This window comes from Panthera pardus, unplaced genomic scaffold, assembly GCF_024362965.1.
Source record: "Panthera pardus isolate Hobbes unplaced genomic scaffold, ASM2436296v1 HiC_scaffold_18, whole genome shotgun sequence".
NCBI classification, from domain to species: domain Eukaryota; kingdom Metazoa; phylum Chordata; class Mammalia; order Carnivora; family Felidae; genus Panthera; species Panthera pardus.
The window spans coordinates 19657196-19677982 of record NW_026526743.1 but is presented as its reverse complement, the minus strand read 5'-3'; the positions used below and the strand labels follow the sequence as shown (position 1 = coordinate 19677982).

The window sequence follows — 20787 nt, the reverse complement described above, 5'->3', positions numbered from 1 at the left end:
GGAAAACACAGGGCATGTTGGTGCCAGGGGCCTCGGGCCCACTTTGGGGACTTCCCCGAGGGCCTCTCAAAATAAGAAGCAAGTCTGAGTGACGAATTGAAAATGTAGCGTATGTCAAAGGAACGCAGCCCTGTTGATTCCTAGCAATGTCTGCCTGAATATTAGATGCAAATAAGTGCTAATAAGTACAGTTGGAAGCGCTAATGGAAAAACCGTCCTTCCCAGGAGGATCACTGCACACAGATGTAGGGGGAGCTGAGAGGGCCTGGCGGGCCTCACTTGCTGCTAGCTTGGTCCTGGTAAAGCCTGTGTAGACATGTCCCGTGCAAGTGGAGCTTGTGTGGACTCATCCAGGGGAGGCGCTTGTGGTTCAGAGCCTCCTTGTGGCTATAAGGCTGGGCTCAGGGGATGGGAACCCCTCTCCCCATTCCCTCCCCGCTGCCTCGTGACTGTGTGTGTGTATTCGCCTGCAGGAGTATGCGTGGTACTGAAGACGTTCCCTGGACCACCAGGCTTCTTTGGCAGGTGCCCAGCCAACTAGTGGCCGGGACCCTGGGTGGTGAGAAGGGACAGGGACTGGAGGTGTGGAGACAAGGGGGCCCAGGGGCAGGTACAGGGCCAGTGTTCTCTGGGCTCATTAGGCAAGTAGCTTTCTGCTCACTTCACCCCCACCCTCGCCTTTGTTCACCATCTTCTTTCCTCCCAATCTGCTCTGATAGCTTTTGGAAAAGGATGCCAGTGCCCTGTCTTTCCTGACACTTGAGTCCTTGTCCCTGATATTCTGTTCATCCAATCTATACCTGACTGAGGAGGAGTAGGGCACTTTCAGCCACACACATACCCCACCCCTTCTATATGCAAACACAACACACATCCAGTGGTGCACGGCTAGGCCTAGCACCCCGGGTGTGGAACAGTCTCTGAGCTCAGGATCTTGGAGAGGGCATCCCACCGAACCCCTTCCACTTTGGAATCAGTAGCCCCACCCTGGCTCCAGCACCCTCCAGAGGTGTAGACTCCAGCAACCTGGTGGCATCCTTGTATCTTGGTTCCCTCAACCATGAAACGGAAGTAATAGTGCTTACTTTGTTGTTGCAAGAATTAAGGAAGATCGTCATAGCGTTGGTCCGCTAAAGTTTGTCTTCTCACCTTTCCTGTTCTCTCTTTGAATGTGCTGAACTCACCTGGGGCATTAAGGAGGGCTCAGGGCTGCCCTGGGCAGCCTGAGTGCCACCCAAGCCTTCCAGAGCCCTACTGCTGGGGGCTCCCTGGCCTTGCTCAGGAGTGGCTCTGCTCCCTGCCAGGTCTGCCCCCAGCTGTCCCCTCCCTGGTCAGTCAAAGGCCATGAGCCCACCCCGCTCCCCAATTCCATCCTACGCTCTGAGTCAGCAGGGTGGAGCCATGAGGCCAACCAAACAGCAGATACAATGAGAGGAGGGTGAACATCCTGTATTTTACTAAAGCTTTCTCTGCAGCTTCTTCAAAATACTGGGGTTCCCCGAAAGATTAAGGGGTGACTGATTTTACAGTTTCATCAAGTTCCCGTGAGAAGCCAGCCTGCCTTCCTTCCCAGAACCTGCTTGCCCCCTGCAGGTGGGGGCTGCCTCTTCTCAGGAAAAAAACAGGACTGGAGTCAGAACCCCTGCTCTCCCCTTCACATCCCTGCTCTGTCCTGGTGCTCTGTGTGGCTGTGGATCCGTCGCTTCCCCACTGTGTTGTTGATGGCATGTACAGGGAGCAGTCGGCTGACCCACCTCGTTCACGTTGACCTCGTTCACGACTCCCCTCCCCCACCAGATCTCAGGACGTGACCCAACCAGGACTTCAAGAGGTAGCCCTCTGAGGGAGAGCCTGGGTCAGCAGAATCCAGAGCCCAGGAATTCAGGGAACGGTGAAGACACTCGGGACCGCCCTGGACCTTGACCAAATTCCACTGAGTCTGAGGCCCAGGGATCCCCCAGAATGTACCTAGGGATCGGTCCTCTGCGTTTCACCAGCCCCACGCCCCCGCAGCGTCGGGTCCTGAGGGTGCGCCCCTGCCCAGCGGCGGTCACGGCCCGCTCCGGTGACGCCTTGTCATTTTCCCAGGTCGGCGCCGGCGTGCGACCCACCGAGGCAGCGGCGGCACTCTGGCCGCGCTCTGGAGCCAAGTGGCAGCCTCGAGTCCGGCTCTCAGGGAACCCGGGAGACGGGCGAGGCCCCCAACACGACCGCCCCCACCCCCGCGGCCGTTGGACCGCGCCCAGCAGCGGCTCCTTCGAAGCGCGCGGCCCGTGGGGCCGCGGGAGCCGCAGAGCGCGCGTGGGCGCGGCGCCCGCGAGCTCCCGGGAGGGACCCGCAGATCGCAGGAGTGATCCCCTCTCCGCCCGGCCCCCGCCGCCACCGCCACGGCGGGGCGGGGCCCAGGCCGGGGGCGGGGCGCCGGGCGGGCGCGGCGTTATTTCCAGCCTTTTGCCGGAGGCTCCGCTCGCACTTCGCTGGGAGCCTTCCCGGCGCGCTAGCCGGATCCGGCGGTGCTGTGGGGAGAGAGGAGAGGGCGGCGGCTGGAGGTGGGAGGCGGGGGACGGACCCGACCCCGGGCCGAGGAAGAACACGCCACCGCGCCCTCTCCCCCTCCCTCTCCTGCGCGCTCCGGCCGCCGGCCCGCGCCGCTCGCCTCACCCACCGCACCGGGCTCCGCCTGGAGCGGGAGGAGGCCCCGGGCCCGAGCTGGGGCGGAGGTCCTCCCTGCCGCCCGGGCGTCCGGGAGCGGAGGATTCGCCGTGGAGTACCGATCCCGGGCTGGCGGCGCCCGCGGCCCCGCGAGCGCCGGCTGCGCCAGGTAAGTGCGCTGCGCACCCCCTGCCCCAGCCCTGTCCCCGCCCTGTGCAGGCTCCCGGCTGGGAAGGGCGCCCCGAAGGGTCCCTGGAGGACCCGGGACTGCACTGCGTCCCGGCGCCGAGAACCTACAGGGTTAGGTGTCCAAATCCGCGGGCGGAGACAGGGCGCGCGGGGTTCCGGTCCGGCCGCGCTTTGGGGACCGGCTCCAGTAGCGGGAACTTTAATTAGACTTTTGCTCCGTGGCTTTCACTTGCCGCCGCGCGTCTGTGAACTGCCGCCCCTCGGGCTCCCTCGGTCCCTGCGGATGCTCTGCTGATGTTCCCAGCCCTGGGTGCCGGGCGTGTGGAGGCAGCGTCGGCAGCGGAGAGGGCCGGGCTGGAGCGCCAGGGGCGCCCAGGGCTTTCCCGCGCGTTCGGGTCTGGGACTCGGGGGCGGGTTGCCGCGGGCAGGGGCGGGGGAGGAGTTAGGAGCTGCCTGGGCTTCCTACGGAGTGGCGGAAGGTGCCCCCGCGCTCCGTAGCGCGCGTCCCCACCCCGCGACTCTCCTGGGCACCGGCCTGTTTTGTACTCGAGGCGAGTGTGTGTGCGTCAGTGATCGTGTGAAGGTGTGTGCGTGCGAGTGTCGGGGAGGGAGGGAGTCCGAGCCTCAGGCGGCTCTGGTGGGCGGGGGAAGGATCTGCTTGGCCGCCGGACCCAGCCGAGCCCGGCAGCGGCTGCAACTCCCAATTACTAGCTTCCAGGTTTGCACGCCAGCTCTGACCTCGCGGGAGGCCGGCCCCACCAGGCGAAGGTGCGTTGGCGGGTTTTGGTAGTGCCAGTGTTGACGCTCGGGTCGGAGGGGACCCCTGGCCTCTCCCAGGCGCAGGACTCCCCGCCGCCCTAACTTTCGCCATACATCCGGGCCCCAGGCCCCGCGACCCCGACCCGGGGCTAGCGCGGCAGCCTCACAACGCCCTCGGCTGTGAACCCTGGCTCCCGGGTTGCTCTCACTGAGAAGTAGGGGCCGATCCTGGAGCTCAGAGTCTTAAGCAGTTTAGGGTATGGGGGGGGGGGGACACCGGGTCCTTGAAGCGCCTCCCAGTTGGACCCTGTGCAGTGATTGGCTATGCTGGGGAGACTGGGCGGCAGAGCGGTCCTGGGCTGGCCCTGTAGCAGAGCTGGAGCGGGAGGCCGTTTGAGGGAAGGGACGGTAGCCCCCGCGGAGTGCGTGGTGGGAGAGGCGGTGGCAGAGGGATAAGGGGCAGACTAGTCCCTTCCCCATTTCTGGGATGCTTACAAGCTGCACTACTAAACCCACTTTCTTTGGGTAACCTCTCACATCCGAGTTCACCTCGACCCTTGCCTATGGGTGGGCAACTTCTCTGAAGTCCTGCCCTAGAGCAGCGTAGCCTCTCCAACGGAGTGCGAGAACCCTTTTTAAGATTTCCCAACTCTCATGGCCTCTCTTGCCCACCCTCTGTCCCTGTCCCACAGGCAAGGCAGACAGGCTGCAGGAAGAGGTGACATTCTGCTCCCTGTGGGAGACCCTTTTTAAATCCAGATAGTCCATCACAGAGGGCAGGACAGGGGCTGAGGAGCCCCCTTGGGGGGGAGTTGGAAACACAGTTCAGGGCCTTCATCAGACCTACCTCGGTGAGGTGACCCACAGAAGGGATAAAATGCAGACCCTGAACGAGATTGAGTCTCTTAGGGAGATCAATAATTTAAAAGAGTTTGAACACAGAAAAACCTCAAAATCAGGCCCCATCCCAGAGCCTAGCCCATTCACCCTGAGACACATCGATGGCACAGCTTATTTATTTATTTATTTATTTATTTATTTATTTATTTATTTACTTGGAATCAGACTCCACAGAGTGAATTATGTTCCCCTGGTATTGATTTTTAAAAAGACCCCAAATTAAAAAGTCAAGGCTTTCTTAAAACAAGGTCAAGGATTAATTATTTATAGAGAGACATCAATCAGCTGATGTGGGGGCTCATTTATAAAATGCCTGAGCGGGCAAAAAGGAGCATGGGCTGATTTTCTCTGGCTCCGGCTGGGAGAGGAGCAGGCTTTTCTGAGCTCCTGGCCTTGGCAAAGCTTTCCTGGATTGTGACCGGAGGAGGATCCTTTGTAACTCAGCCTGCTGTTTGAGAAGCCTTTTTAATCTTGTAGCCAGAATACCACTTGGGAAATTTCATGCATATTTGCTGTGTTTCCATAATGAACATTTACTGATTACAGAGTATCAAGGGAATTTCATTTTTTAAACATTTATTCAAATGTCTGTTTATGTAAGCTAATAAGTCTGGGAAAGTTGGGCAGCTACTTTTTTGCCGGATGGTTGTTGGGAAAGTATGCCTCGTGGGCTCACTGCAGAATTTGCGCTGGATTCATTGAGAAGGTGGGAAGTCAGAGTCTCCTGGTTGGAAACGCCCTGCAGACTGCCTCACTGCTCTTCACTGAGAGTTTGTGCCAGCGGCGACCTGATAGGCTTTTTGTGGTTTTGCTGATCGAAGAGATGGGCGCTTAAAGCTTTTATAGTGATTTTGCTGATGCATTTTGGTTGGAGGCACCTGTGGTGGGCGCCGGAGTCTTATGGGGGCCGGTGGGGGGAGGTGTGATGCCCCCTCTCCTGCTGCCTGGCCTCAAGTGTGACACGTCTGCCTTAGCTGTACTTGCAGTGCCTCCCATGTGTGGTAGCTACATTGGAGAGCCGTGGCACAGGGAGGGAGCCTATAGGCAGGAATGTGGACCCAGGGCATGGCAGTGCCTAAATGAACAACTGTGGCAATTAGATCCAGTAAACACTGTGTAAAACAAGGGCCCGGCCTTTCAGCTAATCAGAAGGTAATGAGTTAGAAACAGGAGATCTATGTAGTCCTGGCCCAGGGAGATCAATGTGGCCCTGCTGTGGGACAGTGAGAAATTAAAAAAAACAAACTGAACATGGTTGTCTGGATGTGAATGCGGGAGATGGTGTCCTCGAGCCTCAGGAGGTGTGCTGGGAGCAGGCAGCCTGTGTGGTGACAGCACGGGGACAGTAGGCTCCCTCGCACTGTCTTTGAGGTCACAGCCAGGACTAGTCTGACCCCAGAGCAGTTGTGTTCCCTCCCTCCTTGGAAAAGTCTGCCCAAAGGCAGAGGGAAGCCCTGCATGCAAACAACCAGGGGACAGGGCTGCATTAACTCAGGTGGCAGAGGACACAGGAGATGCCGTCTCATTTCTTCCCGGCTCGAAGGCGTGTGACCCTGCGGTCCGCAAATCACCGTGGCAGAGGATGAAACTTACAAACTGGTTGTGGGAAACCAAGTTGTGACTTTTCCCCTGTACAAAGCTACCTGTCATTTGTGATCTGGGGCTGTAGCGTGCACCTGCTGGCCCAAATACAGCCTCGGTCACCACCGGCAGGACGGGGAAGCCTGCATCGGGGGGGCTGACCCCGAAAGCAGCCCTGATTCCCTCTCAGAAGCCACCTTCCAGGAAGTCCTGGAGTGTCCACACTCAGGCAAGGAGCTGGGTCTCCCCACCCCGGCTCCTTACCTTGAAGGTGGGCCGTGCGTTTCTGGGAAATGAGTGCTTTTTGCTGCTGGTGACTGAGGGCCAGAGGTGGCCCTGGCGAGCAACAGTTATTTGAACTGAATTAGAGTTGTCGACATTGAAGTCTGGAGCCAGATGACCCCATCCCACATTCCCATGGTCGGACCCATTGTGGCTGTCCTTTCTTCTGCCATCAGTGAATGTTTGAGGAGCAGGCGTTAGGTGTCTGTCTCTGCGCCAGGCTCCGGGGACAGAAAGTGAACCAAACTAAAGAGCAGCCCCTACCCTTGCGGACAGCCATTCCCTCATGACTGATTCATCACTCCCTGATTCATGGTCTGCCGGGCGACGCCATTACTGAACAAATAACCAACACGTGTGGTTCTAGGCTGTGAGAAGCATATAAAGGAAACATCTGGGTGTTTCTGAGATGCAAATAGAGTGATCTGAGCTGGACTGGGGGACAAGGACCTCCCCGAGGGGGTGACACTTCAGCTGAGGCCTGAAGGAGGAGCCAGAACTAAACAAGAAGGGGACAGACAGAGGGAGGGAGAGAGCTTGGCAGGCATAGCGTGCGAATGAGTGACAGGGAGCGTGGAGGGCCAGCCAGGAGCCGTGGGAAGGCCCATGTGGCCAGCACAGTGGAGAGGTGGATGCAGTTGGAGGCACAGCCAGAGCCCTGCCCATACAGGGCCTTGAAGGCTAGGGAGAAACTTAGGACTTGACCCTACCAGCTGCTGCAGAGGAGGGAGCCCAGTGAGGAGGGAGCTACGGCAGGAAGGGGACGGAGGTCTTAAAGAGGAGCAGACCGAGGGGAATCTGCCAGGGCTTGGTGTGGTATGGAAGGTGGTAAAGGCCATTGGGACCCTGACTTCTGGGTCACCAGTGGGAGCTGTCAATTCCCTGAAGCAACAACTCCCCCCCGCCCCCAGCCCTGCCCCGCCAGACCAGGAGTCCCAAGCTCCTGTCCCCTCTGGTCGGGTTTTGTCCTCCCGGCCTGGGGCTCAGGCAGCTGCTTGTGTAGCCCTGCCTCCGTGCCCCTGCCCACATGGCCCAACTTCTAGCTTTTCTGTATGCTCTTGGGCCTTCTGCTACCTTCCTGCCAGCAGGCAGTGAGAGTCAGTAGTGACAGTCCAGTGCCCCGTGCTCTCTAATGAGGACAGGCTACTTTGATGCCCACTCTCCTCTGGAGCTGATTGTCTGCAGGGCTACCGACCAGAGGTGGCCTTGGCCTGTGTGTCATCCCCTGAGCATCCTGGGACGCTGGTAGGTACTTTATCTGCCACCCACTTGTGCCTGACCTGGCAGCTGGCCAGCACCAGAAGGATCTCCTCTCCTGTGCCCTTCCCTCACTCCAGCCTTCTCTCCTCCCTTCCTCCCTGTGGGAGCCAGTCTGGACCTGCTCCTGCCCTCTGCTGGGGGCTCTGCCCCAGGCTCAGAGCTCCCCCGCTCCCTCCCATGTCAGCGGATTCCCTGTGGCTGTCTGCAGCTCAGCTCAGCATCCCCACAGACATCGACTCCGTCCACCCAGCTCTGCAAGACAGAGCTGGGATGGGGGGAGCGGGTCTGTGAGTCACCCCGCTTCCCGTTGTGCCCACGCTGCTGGCTGTGGGCCCTGAGCCGAGCGGCCGCTGAGCTGCAAGCAACAGCCCAGGTCGCTGTCACCTTGTCCTCACTCTGCCTGGGCCTGAGCCAGCTCCTCCCCGGCTGGGCCAGACTCAGGGACAGGAGGGATGAGAGCCAAGGAGAGGATGCTAGGAGGTACAGATTACTCCTCGGGCCACAGGCCTTTCGGGAGCTGATCTCTCCAACACTGGGACCCTTTGCTTGGAGGGTGGCCTCCCCGGACTGGCCCTCCTTCGTATTCTGGCTGCTGCCTCACCACCATAGACCACCAGACGTGCCCAGGTGCTCATCTCTGGGAATGTGGCACAGGAGAGCCCTTCTGCCAGCAGCCCCTAGCCCAGGTTGACTCACACTTGGCAGACTAGTCATCCCCCCCCTTCGAGGCTGCCTCTTTTTGGGGGCTGACTCATCTCCCTGGACAAGACCCATCTGCCCAAGCCTCTGAGCAGTGAGACCCTCCTCCAGCCCTGAGATACGAGGGCTTTGCTTCCCGTGCTCCTGAGGGGAGCATCCCAGACACCCAGCGGATACTGACTACAGTCCTTCTATGGGCAGAGCCGCCTGCCACGCCCGGGGGAGGCTGAGTGAAGGTACAGCAGGTGTCACTGCCGATACGCATATCTCTGGCTGTCTTGGCCATGATGAGCTCCAGAGAAGGGACTCGGTGATTGCCGCTGGCAGGCAGAGTGAGCACAACCGTGCAGTCTGGCTACACTGCTGGAGCCACTGTGTGATGCAGGCACTCTGTCTACGCTAGCTGAGCCAGTGCATGGTGCAGGTAGTCTGTCTATACTGGTTGAGTCTAGGGTGTGAGCGCTGGGACCTTCCATTTAGCCTGTGCCAGCCCCGCTCCTTGCAGGACTTCGTACGAGGTTCAGAGCTCTCAAAGTCTCTGTGGCTTCAGGTGCTTTCCCTGCACCCGGGCTCTCTGACACTTCCCTGCAGACACTGGCCGTGTCCATGAGACTCTGTGTCCCAGAGCCGAGGTGGTTGAGGCCCAGGCGCAGTGCAGTCAGTCCGCACTGGTTGAGCCCAGTTCATGGTGTAGGCGGTTTGTTTGTACTGGTTGAGCTCAGCACACGACTCAGGCAGTCTGTCTACACTGGTCAAGTCATTGCATCATGCAAACCATCTGTCTAAAATGTTTGAGCCGGTGCTCCAAGCAGGTACTCTGTCTATACTGGCTGAGCCAGAGGGTGATGCAAGAGGGTGATGCAACCAGCCTGTTTTGGCTTCTTTTGCTCCTTCACTAGGAATATTCTTTTCAGCCCCTTCCCATGTACACTTCTGGGTCCGATTCGAATCCTCCTTCCAAGAAGGTTTTCTTGACAGCTCCCTCAGCTTTCCCACATCTTATTCCAACCCCCTTCGCAGAGGCTGGCGCCACGCTGGGAGCAGTGTGGATGTGGGGCCTGGTGATGCCTCATCATCTCACCCGGATGTCCGCTCCCCGGTTTTTGTGCTGCGGGCTGAGCCTGTTGCTGCCTCTGGGTGCAGAGGCTGCCCGCGATCAGCGGTCCTTGCCACCTCACCGTCGTCACAGCAGCCACACACAGGCCTTTTCTCACAGGAGTCCCACAGGCGGGGATGACTGCCTCAGTGTGCATGGTAAACGGCCTTTCTCCGGTTGGGTCTGTCTTGCCGTCTCCTGCTTAGATTTGGGGCCTCTTTGTCCACTGATGTCGTCTCACCTCCTGAGGGTTGGTCTCATGTGCACATTTAATGTCCATTCATCCCTGTGAAAGCACTATCTGTGCCTCTCATTTATCTCTTTAGTTCCCTGTGCCATGAATTCAAGTGTCAATGGACAGCCACGACAGCTGCCATGTCAGTGCAGCCAGCTCGGTGTTATGAAGGAAGCCAGCATCTGGGGCCAGACTGCCTGGGTTCAAATCCCAGCTTCACCACTTGGTCACCATGTGAGCTAGAGGCTCAGTTTCCTCATCTATAAAATGGGGATGAGTAGAATCCACCTCTTGGGCCATCGTGCTTCACATACGGCCAGCCCCAAATAGTGGCAGTATTATTACCGAAATTATTATCTCCTATGTTTGTTCTCTTGGCTGAAGCTTATTTAGTCCCTTTCTATCTCTAGTGCGAGGAAGCATGTCGATCGGGACCCTGCCTGGTAACATGACACATGCTTAGGGAGCATGTGGCCCCACTGGCTTGTGCCCTCTAGAGTCTCGCCCTTTCTAGGCAGGTTCCCATCCATATCTTTCCCTGTCCTGTATTCAGGACCTTTTAAAACTTTTGAAGTATAGTGTGCCTACCAGGATTGTGCAGTGCAGTGAAAATCTGCAAGCCAAACATGCCTATATGCCAGCACCAGAGCAGGACCATTGGGGCGCCTGGGTGGCTCAGTCAGTTAAGCACCCAACTCTTGATTTCGGCTCAGGTCATGATCACACAGTTCGTGAGATTGAGCTCTACATCAGGCTTTGTGCTTTCAGCATGGAGCCTGCTTGGGATTCTCTCTCTCTTTCTCTCTCTCTCTCTCTCTCTCTCTCTTTCTCTCTTTCTCTGCCCCTCCCCCACTTGCTCACATGTGTGAGCGTACTCTCTTTCTCTCTCTCTCAAAAATAAATACATAAACTTAAAAAAAAAAAGGATCATGGGGGCACCTGGGTGGCTCAGTTGGTTAAGCGTTCAACTTTGGCTCAGGTCATGATCTTGTGGTCTGTGAGTTCGAGCCCCGCGTCAGGCTCTGTGCTGACAGCTCAGAGCCTGGAGCCTGCTTCGGATTCTGTCTCCCTCTCTCTCTGCGCCTCCCCCCCACTCACACTCTGTCTCTCTCGAAAGAGAACAAATGTTAAAAAAACATTAAAAAAAAATCATGACCAGCGTCCCGGGGGTCCCTGGGTCCTCTTCCAGACGCTTCCCCTCTGCCCCAGGTAACCTCTATCCTTCCTCGGAAGGGCACTGATTGGTATCCTTGTTTTAAAACCCGATGTAGGTGGAATCAAAAGACTGTATGCTTTGGGGTCTGGCTTACCATCATGTTTGTGAGACTCACCCATGTTGCTGTGAGTGGTTTGTTCACTCTTGGGACTCCATGGTGTGAATATACCCCAATGTGTTTATCCATTCTCCAGTGGATGGACATTGGGAGCCGGGCTGCTGTGGACACTCCTGCACGTGTCTCTTGGGCGTCGGTACACATTTTAATGAGCATATACCTAGAAGAGACTTGCTGGGTCTCAGGATGTGCGTTTGTTCGTCCCATGTAGAGGCTGCCAATTTTCTAAAGTGGCTGGCTAATCCCCTCCACGCTGACACCAGTTAAATATGAGAGTTCCAGTTGCTTTTTGTCCTTGTCGCTACCTCATGTGGTCAGTCTTTTTCATTTTAGCCACTCCATGAGTATGTAGAGATATCTCACTGTGGTTTTAATTTTATATTTCCCAGATGGCTAATACAGTTTATTTTTTATTTGTATGCTAAGGATATGTTGAACTTGAAAACGTTATGAAGCAAATTTGAACATTCACTTCCATCTCCAAATTGTGGTTATCTGGAACGTTTGGGGGTGCTCGCGGTTCCCTCTGCGGGGTGGGTTTGAATCTGCCACGTTGGAATGGAGCGTGGAGTAGACAGGCGTTTCTCTGGATGAGGCTGGGGACCCGGCCACTGGCCTCAGAATCACCCCAGGGGCCGTGAGAGATGCAGGTGCTGGGCCTCTGCCCCAGCCCCCAATCACCAAATGAATCCTGGTGATCTGTCATTCTCTCTGTGGCTCATGTTGCCCTTCACAAATTCCATGAACATATACCACCCTGTCCGTCCTGTTCCCTGCTGTGACTCAGTACCTAGAACAGTCCTGGCACTGAGCGGGCGGGGGGGAGGGGGAGTGCTGAATACGCACTGAATGAAGGAGCAGAAGATAAAGCCTCCCGTTGACCTTTGCCTTCTCCCACCCCAGCTGACTTGACCGGGATTTGTTGGTAGCCTAGGCTGCCGTGAGGAGGGCTCTGGAAGTTGGGCTCTTGGACTTTGGAGGGTGTCCTGTCCTGGTGCTCAGTCCCTTTAAATGACCTCTTTATCCCCAGAGCCAGCTTCCGACCGATGCCTTTGGGTCCTAGGTTCCAGGCTCTCTGCTGGCACCTCCAGAGCCATGTTCACCCCCAGAGCTCCAGGCACTGGCTGTTTAGGAACGTCTCCCTGGGTGACCTTATTTCTGATGGGCTTGTCTATCTTTGGGTCTCTCTGGAGGAGCCTGAAAGCCTCCCTTGAATGCAGCACTCCACCCCTGCACCCTGCAGCTTCCTCTGCTTTCTCAGCACCACGTTTTCACAAATGACCTGCCCCTGAGCCAAGTGAAGGCGAGAGGGTCAGGTCAATTACCGTCATGCATTCGGGCTTATCGAATTTTGATGGGAACCCTGATAAAGCCCCCTTTCTCTGGGTGTGGCTTGTTCTGATATTTGTTACTGTAGAAAGCAGCACAGCCTGGGGGATGAGAGTTCTGGGTCAGACCCCTTGGGTCAAGCCAAGGTTCTGTTCTTGTTGGGTTTTGTGACCTAGACCTTGCCCCCAGGGGACAGAGGCAGATTCACACACAGGTCAGGCCACCAGCAAAGGGGTGGCTAGGGTCACTGAGATCTCTGAGGTTGTGGAGTGAGGACAAGGGATGCTGGCTGGGGCGTCTGTAAGGGGGCTTCATGAAGGAGGGAGGCCTCGGCTGGTCCTCAAAGATGGGGAGGGGAGAGGTGGCACCTCTCAGTGTGAGCCCTACTCCTGGGGGCCCGCAGGGAAGGAAGTGCACTGAGCCCCCACGAGAACATAGTCTAGTTTACCCAACACACAAGGGTGTAGAGCCATGATCAGAGTTCATTGGTGAGTTATGGAAGGCTTCCTGGAGGAGGTGAGCTTGGGACTGCATATCAAATGCCAAGAGTGAGAACTTTATCCTGGTGCCAGTAGAAGTTCTCTCCAAACTGCGGGATCATGGGGGCACGGACAGCGTGAGCCAAACGCCATTCACTTGAAAATAGGGCAACAAAGAAACCATAACACACACATTGTTTGTGTGATGTGGAGGCGGGTGTGCAAAGACGAAGAGCTAAAAGCAGTTAGGGAAAAACAACACCTTTTTTTTTTTTTTTTTTGGTGGAAAGACAGATGAGAAAGGTTGATGCTCTTCTGTGATAACTAATATGAAAGGTTTATCAAAGTTTAAAAAAAAAACAAAAAAAACCCTTGACACTTTCTCCAAAATTGATTTGAAGACTTGGCAGATTTGAAGAATCATTCAGTAGCGTTTTATGGGTCGATGCTAATTTGAATCAGCAGACCCGTGCATCGCGCCAATTTACTGCCAAACCAACATTAAGCACGGACCCTTCGTGCAAGGTTTATAGGCGGACAGCTCATAAAGATGCATGCTTGACAAGTATTCTGCTTCTCTTAGGATGTGCAGTATGAAGTGTTTATCAAAAACCAACTAAATCGTCCTTGCCTTTTACTCGTAAACAATCTCCGGGGACTTCAGGCCTGGATCGCAGGCGATATTTCATGCGATATTTCCTGTGCAATATTTCACCACTCCGGGTACTGATACATTGGGAATCTTCGTCTCCAAAAGCCCCGGGTAGTGGTAGGAGAAGGAGCCCTTTGGGGTGGAGGATGCCCTTAGGGACCGCTTTGGAAATCACTTGTAACCCGGGCCATGAGAAAGCTGGTGACATTCTTTCTAATGGGGGTCTCCTAAAAGGAATCAAATGGCATCTGTGGCCCCAAGGAAATACATCTCCTGCTTTCGTTTTTGTTTCTTGGGCTGATGTGTGATGGATGATCGCCGCATGTCTCTCTTGGTTCAAATACGCATCAGAACCTCGTCCATAAGGAGATCCCTGAGCTTTATTTTGCACGTCAGAAAGTGCTTAACGATGAAAATCACCGAAACTCCTGTCTGTCATCACTGAAAAACGCAGCTCATAGTGGCCACAAAGGAAAAGTGGACTTGGGTGGTGCTGGGCTTGCTACTCTGCACCACTCCAGCCCCCCCAGTGCCGCCCAGCACAGTGGTAATCACCTGGACTCAAATGAAGCAGGTTGCTGGAACGAGGGGGGTGCTTAGCGTGCAGACCGCCGGCAGCACAGAGCCTCGTGGGTTTTCGCAAGGGGAAATTTGATCTTGGGCAAATGTCAAGACGTTTTTGAAATCTGTGTTATGATATCAGCTCATTGCCAGCGTAGGGCTTCATCTGGATTTCATAAATATTGTATGGACCTCGGCCAGCTGGAGAACACAACAGCTACCCCCGCCCCCAACACGCGCGCGCGCGCGCGCGCGCGCGCACACACACACACACACACACACACACACCATCAAAATTGCAATCTATTGCTGAGTTGTCATGAAAAGCCAATTGGTGATATTTCAATCACAATGTTCTTGTAACAAATTCCATTCAAATTCCTTCCGAAAGGGAGCTGAGCCTTCCTCCTGCTGCTGAGAGAATGGTATGCTAAATGTAGCTTCCTGGGGCCCTGGCAGCCATCCAGGGCTTTGTAATTTATAGTTCTCCTTCGTGGTTCTCCAAGTGACCTTGGAACCTCCATGCTGGTGGATTCCTTAGGTTCACACGTTGCCCTCCATCCTCTCTTGTGAGCACGGTCCCCAGGCACGCTTCCAGCACCCAGCAGCCTGGAGCTTGAGAGAAAGGATGTGAGCAGGGGCGCCCAGGGAGCACATGGCAGGTGATTGGAAGATTGCTTGTTGCTTGTGACCTTTCCTCTGAAATTGATGTCAGCCACGAAACAGTCCAATATTGTGTTTAAAGGCAGCCTGCAGGTGACAGGAGCCTCTCTCCAGCCCCAGCACACAGCAGGTAATCCTGGAAAAGAAGGGAAGGGACACTCCACAATTACATTTCATCAGCTCTTTTTGGTTGGGGAATAAACAAAATGGCCCAAAGTGCTGCTCTTACAGATTCTAGCAGAGGAGTGGCATGTAAGAAAGATTAATGTACAATTAAAACCCATGTACGGGTAAATTACAGGGTGACAGCTATCTAATGCAAACACCGCAGACGTGTAATTAAGAGGAGTTACGGGCTCTCGAGGATGGATTTGCTGAGGAAAGTGTGAGGGAGCTGTCTGTCGGAGCCGGCAGGACAGGGCCAGGCCGTCGGGACAGCCTGGTGGCTGGGGAGGTGGTGGTGGGGGCCCCACAGCCATTGGGGGGGGCCGCCCAGGGTGTGATGGGAGCCACACCTGCCTCCTCAGCTGAGTCTTGTTTCAAGCTCCCAGCCCTTTCTGGGGCCACCCTCCCCTCCTCCTCCTCCTCACCTTTGGCTCTGTGGCAATGAGCGCCATGGATGTCTTCTTTTACGTTTTTAATTTCTCCTGCTTTGTCAGCTTTTTAAGGAATATGTTACATTATGTGGAAATTGGATGCTAACAAGATTTGTATGAATAAATTAGACTCTTAACTTTTTATGTTATTACAGAATTGAAATGGACTCTAATGACAGTCAGAATTAATGTTCTGTTTCAAATAAATGCCGGGGATGTGACTGAATTTTCAGTGCACTCTCCTGTCTTGAGTCTCTAGCCCTTTTCTGCGAGGCCTTTCGGGAGAGAGTGAGTCTCTGGGAGACCTCCCGGCCTTTCCCATGGGGCAGACTTCTCGCACTGCCTGATAACCGCGGGGCTGCTGGGAAAATCTCATGCTCCCGCTCCCCCCGCAGTACCCACCCCCAATAAGCCTGGCCCTTGGCCTGGGGTGGGGGACTCCTTGTCCAAGATTACACCCCATCCTGTGTCCTCCAGCCCCAGAGCACCCTGTGGACCAGCTGAGGTCTCATTGTGTTTCCCTCTGCTCACTCCTGCCCTCCTCACTTCCCACAGGGGTCTCCCCAGAACCCTCCCCAGGGAACTCAGCCCACAGCACTGCCTCTTAGGAATTTTGGATTTCCTACACCAAGCCTCTGCCAGGTGGGTCTCTTCTGCTGGAATCAGAGTCCCCAAGGACCAGCATTGTTCTTTCTGCCCCTTGTCGCCTTCTTGAACCCAAGGCTGGATGAGTTGCTGACCGGGTCTTGGCCTCCGTCCTGGTCCCCCTGAGTAGGGTTTGAATAGCAGCTCTCAGTTGGGGGCAGATTTAGAGGGATTTTCTGTGAAAAAACTCTGATGTCCCCAAGGGGCATGGCATAACGGGTTGAGGACACTGGGTTGTGGAGACTGGTTCCCACAGCTGATGGTGGGAGGGAGGAAGGACCTGGTAAGGTGAGCAGAGAGCGGGAGGCAGCCCAGACATGGAGCAGCACATGTGGGAGATTCGTCCCCCACTGCTGCCAGGACTCACGGCAATAGACAGGTGCCGTCTGGGACTCCAGGAACCTTACCCCTTGGAAGGGGGCATCACACCTCAGTTCCAGCTGTCCTAGCAGGAAGGGGTGGGGGCCCAGGGTGGCCAGATCTTTGAATATTCAAGAACAGGCAGATTTAAAAAAAATTTTTTTAAGCTTATTTATTTATTTTGAGAGAGGGAAAGCACACGTGTGCACACACAAGCAGGGGAGGGGCAGAGAGAGAGAGAGGGAGAGAGAGAATCCCAAGCAGGCTCCATGCTGTCAGTGCCGAGCCCCACGCGGTGCTCAAACTCACAAACCGTGAGATCATGTCCTGAGCTGAAGTCAGAGGCTCAACTGACTGAGCCTCCTAGGCAACCTGGAACAGGCAGATTTTTGTGTTAAATCTATTCCTTTAGAGTATGGAGACTAATTCAGAATTTAAAATCAAAGTCTCACACTGACCAAACAATGTTATCTGTGAACGGCATCTGGCTTCTGGGCTGGAGGGATTTGCACTCCAGAACTTTATTGGCAAGGTGGCCAGTCTTCCCTCTGGAGGGTGAGGGCCAGAGCCCTGGGAAGTTACAGGAACTGTCAAGACCACAGGCCATGGCTGCAGAGATGGGGGCCTGCAGGCAGCGGTGGCCTGCCCAGATGTGGCCTCTGTCCTTCCCCCGCCATCTGCTGGGAAGGAGGTCCTCGCCGTTGGGGTTTGGGCATCTGGGCTGCTGGCTGGGCCCTAAGTATGGTTGGATTCTGGCAAGCTTAGCCTTGCCCAGTCGGGCCACTCAGCTTGGGGCTCTCTGGATGCGTGGGTAGCAGAGAAGTCCATGTGGACCCTTACCCTACCTCTGAGGACCTCACCTCAGCGTTCCTGTCTCCACCTTCACTAGTCCTAGAAAACCCCTGCAGCAATCCTTTAACAAGAGTAAAAATAAGATTAAAAAAAAAAAAGTAAAAATAAGAAAATAAAAGTCTCACCACCCACTCAGCCCATTTTCTGGAACCGGGGTTCCCATACATTGTTACAGAGAGGGACTATCTTATGTTTATATCTCTTTCTGTGCATAAACCCATAAGTCCTATTCATTTTATAAAAATGCAATAATTTTTATGCCTATGCGCATAACCTGCTTAATCACTTTATATATCACAAACGCCTTTCCGGGGTAATGGATCTATTTCCATCCTGCTTGTGACACCTGCACAACATTGCTTCGTAGGAATTTATCATAATTTACATAAACAGTCCCCCTTTGGACATTTTAGTGGTTTTCATTTTTGTTTTTCGATTTTAAAGAATGTTGAAGCGAACATTCTTGCTGTATTCCTTTGTGTCACTTCAGGATAAATTTCTCGAGGTAGAATTGTTGGCTCAAAGGGTATGCTTGGTTTTAAGACTCTTAATATTTCCCTACAAATCACCTTCCAGAAAGACCGAGCGGTGCACGAGTGTGCCGTTTTCACACCAGCGAATCTTCCTTTTTTAAGTCTTTGTCAATTTGGTAGGTTAAAGAGGGGCATGCTTATTGCTTTTTAAAAAATATTGAATTTTCATCAAAGTAATACATCTACATAGTTTTAAAAGCATACGTAAGAAAAGGCTTGTCATAAACCCAGCACTTCTCCGCTTCATCCTTTACCACGTCTCCCAGTCCTGCTCCCCAGAGGCAACCACCTAGGACTCTTCGAGCCACTTCCCTGCCATGTATTACTACCTCTATATTTCTGCATAACATGTATACTGCAGGTGTAAAATGGCCAGCCAACTATCACAGTACCGTTTATGGGGCACTCACCCTTTGCCGACTGATTTTCAAATGCCAGCTTCCTCGTTTGCTTAATTTTTATATTTCCTGGGGCCATTTCTGGACTCTTCTGTTTTACTCTGCCTATTCTAGGACCAGAACCCATACATCGATTAACGTATCATATGAACACCTTTTTAATATCTTAGAGGGCAAGCGTTCTCCCCTTATTCTTGTGTGATATTACATTTTTATTGTTTCAGGTGCTCTTTAGAAGTATTGGGTCAAGTTTCAAATAATACCCCATAGAGATATGTGTTGGGATTGTGCCTCATTTATAGATAAACTTAGGACGCTTCTGTAGATAAACTGGCCTTTTAACACATTTGTTTGTTATGTTTTGCCATATGGAGTCTCGTGAGCCATTTGTTCAGCACATATTTCTCGAGAGCCAACTGTGTGGCAGGCACTGTTCTAGGCATTGGGTATACACCAGGAAACAGCAGGGGAAGATCTCAGCTCCTATGAAGCACCATGCTAGTTACTCTGAAAAGCCAAGCAGGGTAAGGGGGATTGGAAGTGGAGGGGGGGCAGGGGGGTGGTCACCATTGTGAAGGTGAGGCATGAGCAAAGATGAGATTTGAGGGGAATGTTGGCATGGACCATGCAGATGATCCAGACCAGCGGTTCTCAACCTGGGGCAGCTGTGCCTCCAGGGGAAGTTGGGGGGTGCTACTGGCATCTAGTGGGTACAGGTCAGGGATGTTGCTGAACACCCTACAATGTACAAGACAGTTCCCACAACACAGAATTGTCTGGCCCCAAATGTTGATCATGCCAAGGTTGAGAAATCCTAATCTAGGAGAACATCTGCCAGGCAGGGAGGCACTTAGTGAAAAGTCTTAAGCAGGAGTAAGGAAGAGAAAAGAAGTGGAGAGAGGGAGGGCAAGAGCAGCTGGGAATGAGGCCACAGAGGTAGGGGTGGGAGGGAATGGGGAGAAGGCCGAAGATTTGGGCCTTGTAGGGCAAGGTAAGTAATCTGGCTTTACTTGCAGTGAGGTGAGGAGCAACTGCGGGGTTTTGGACAGAGGAGTGCCATGATCGACTTGGGTTTCAAGAGGATCACTTTTTTCACTGCCATGCTGAGGGGCAGTGAGAGATGATGGTCTGAGCCAAGATGGTGGCAGTATCGTGGAGCAAATAGATAAGATTCCAGATCTATTTTGAAGGCAGGATTTCCTCATGGGTTAGATGCGTTGTGAAGAAAGCTTTTGGTCTGAGCACCTGGAAGGATGAAGTCACCCCCCCAGCTGAGCTGGGAAAGACAGTGGGCAAAACTGGTGTTGGGGGGGTTTAGACGTTCAGTTAACGATAGACGATATTTGAGATGTCTAACACACATGCAACTGCAGATGTTCGATGTTTGGTTGGACATACGAGGGCGGAGCTCTCGAGAGAGGTTAGAGCTGGAGATATAAATTTGGGAACCGGCAGCACACGGTTTTTGAGGCCACAAGACTGATTGAGATACATAAAGGAGTGAGTGCAGAAAGAGAAGAAAATAGGACCAATAGCTGACACCTAGAATATTCCGACAGGAAAAAGTCAGGTTGATGAAGAGGGACCAGGAACAGAGGTCCAGAAGTGACCAGTGAGGTAGGAAGAGAGCAGGAGAGTATGAGTATGGTGTCCTAGAAGCCAGGTGAGGAAAGTGCTTCATGGAGGAGTGCATGGTCATCGGTGTCAAATGCTGGTGGCAGGTCGGGTAAGATGAGGACCAGTGGTTGACCAATGGATTCAACAGTGTGGCCTAGGAAAAATGGCTTTGGTGGAGTTCTGATCTAAGTGGGGCTATGAGAGAATGGGAAGAGATGAGATTGTGAATATGGTAACAAGATGCTTTGCTGCAAAGGAGAGCAAAGAAATGGAAAGGTAGCTGCCGAGGGAAGGGGGTGCCGAGAGGGTTTGTTATTGCTTTTAGGATGGGAGAAATCACAGCATGATTTTATGATGATGGGAATGATCCAATAGAAGGTGGAAAATTCTGTAGGAAGGAGAGGAGAGACTTTCCAGAGTGAAGTCCTCGAGAAGGTAAGAGAGAGCATTGAATTAGGTGGAAGTAGAGGCACTGGCTCTGGGAGCACAGACACTTGAGCTCTGGAGAGAGCCAAGAAGGCAGACTAGTGGTACCAATATGGCGACTGGAATCTGGGAGTTCTCTCTCTCTCTCTCTCTCTCTCTCTCTCTCCACCCACTCCGACTTTCTTGAGATATAATCACATACCATACCATTCACCCATTCACTTATTTTTAAGATTTTTTAAAATGTTTGTTTTTGAGAGAGAGACAGAGCGCAAGCAGGGGAGGGGCAGAGAGAGAGGGAGACACAGAATCCAAAGCAGGCTCTAGGCTCTGAGCTGTCAGCACAGAGTCTGATGCAGGACTCGAACCCACGAACCATGAGATTATGAACTGAGTGGAAGTCGGACCCCCAACTGACTGAGCTACCCAGGTGCCCCCCCCATTCACCCATTTAAAGTGAATAATTCAGTGCTTTTCACCATGTTCACAGAGGTGTGCAACCATCACCACAAAAGGAAACTCTGTCCATGTTAGCAGTCACTCCCTACTTATACCTCCCCAGTCCTAGGCAACCCCTCTTCCACTCTCTGTCCCTATAAATTTGTCTATTCTGGGCATTTCATGTAAATAGAGTCATGTAATATGTGGTCTTTTTCTCTTTTTTCAGCTTTTTTTTTTTTCACTTAGCT

The 20787-nt window shown here is 53.8% G+C and overlaps 1 protein-coding gene across 2 annotated transcripts in view; it reads left to right on the top strand.

Annotated features, from left to right (window-relative positions):
• Nucleotides 1-2365: 2365 nt before the first annotated feature.
• Nucleotides 2366-20787, top strand: part of CHST8 (carbohydrate sulfotransferase 8) — a 128255-nt gene continuing 109833 nt past the window's right edge. Inside the window, exon 1 of one of the 2 annotated variants that reach the window (XM_019423371.2) lies at nucleotides 2366-2821. The gene's annotated coding sequence lies outside the window, so the exon portion shown is untranslated. Of the gene's footprint in view, nucleotides 2822-3504; nucleotides 3610-20787 lie in introns of those variants that run through there. The other variant, XM_053906032.1, reaches the window with a different exon arrangement.